The sequence below is a fragment of the Malurus melanocephalus genome, unplaced genomic scaffold (genome assembly GCF_030028575.1).
Source record: "Malurus melanocephalus ecotype Western Australia unplaced genomic scaffold, MMel_1.1 scaffold_72, whole genome shotgun sequence".
NCBI lineage: Eukaryota > Metazoa > Chordata > Aves > Passeriformes > Maluridae > Malurus > Malurus melanocephalus.
Genome location: NW_026623304.1, coordinates 1,405,462 through 1,406,873, shown reverse-complemented (window position 1 = coordinate 1,406,873; position 1,412 = coordinate 1,405,462).

The window sequence follows — 1,412 nt, the reverse complement described above, 5'->3', positions numbered from 1 at the left end:
TTCTTCAATCGTCCTATTGTTCTCCAATTGCTCTTTATTCTTGCTTCTTACTATGTTTATTCTTCATAGTCAGCACGAGGTACATGTTACACTGCTGTAGTCACATCCTCCTCTTTCCCATACTCTTCTATCTCACTCTGCTCTATCTTGTAGTCTGGGTTGCTCAGTAACAGCAATTCATGACCTCGTTCCCACAAAAACCTATCTAACAGAGATTCACCTAACTAAGATCCTTCTACATATTACCATATAAAAGTTGCTACCARCAATGATTTTAGCCCATGAGCACCATACAGATTTTCAACCAAAACAGTTGTCTTCATGCAAACATTTTCATGAGAAAGTTTGTTGTAATTTTGCTGATTACCTGGAGAAAAATGCCTTATCAAGCTTTAAATATCCTGGTATTTCTTTTATGAGGGGTTGATGAGGAAGTAGATGGTCAAGCACAGGCTCACTTGTTCAGAGCCACCAGCAGGAGGAAGGCGTGGGCAGACCATTKTGTGACAAAGTCAAGGGGAAAGAGCCAACTCCAATAAGAGCCATAACAGCTCACAGAGGCAAATTACCATGTTCCTCACAGAAGGCAGGAGAGGGGAGCACGGTTCAGCAGGAAAATCAGGTGGTTTAAGGTGGAGACGTGTTCTGGTCAGCCRTGAGGAGCTGCTGCAGACCCATGTRTGGGGYAACTCCTGCTTAATGCTCCTCWGGAGGGAAACCATCTAAACCAAGGGACTGCAAATAAAGCAAGATACAGAGACTAGACAATGAAGTTTCAGGAACTGTGCAAAAATGGATCAGATGGAGTATGAATAGATCCTTCCTGGTGTGCCCAGTGAGAGCTGTGTGAAAGGCATTGCTCAGCCAGTTGGCCTAAAGTGCATCCCAAAATAATCACTCCCCCTGGAGAGACTGCTCAACTTCCAGTCCTTCCATGCTCACCCTGCAGCTTACAGCTGTGTTTTTGTTGGAACTCTCTGTATGGATGAGTCTCATCTGCCCCAAATTATTCCTAAGGCATTAACATTAAGGAGTCGAAGCCTTCAGATACRCAGCTCTGCCTTTTTGTGGCTGGTTCTTGCCATAAAATGCCRACCTGGAAAAGAGCAGGCACCAGCTCAGGCTTCCTGGTGGTGCAGGGAGGYGTTGTGATGGGGAACTGACGTGGCAGATGCTTCTGTGCACAGCTTGGCAGCCTATATTTGGATTCCCAGTTTGAAAAAGCCCCTAAGACCCAGCCATATGTTTGTCTTATGAGATGGTTACCCCATCTTCACAGCTGACAGGACTGAAAATGATCTCTGTGATTTCATCTTTCCATAGGGAAAGTGGAGCTCGAAAGGACACTGAAAGCAGGAGAAGTGAATGAAGGCAGATGGTCATCCTTCTTTAAAGATGCTATTATCATCAAA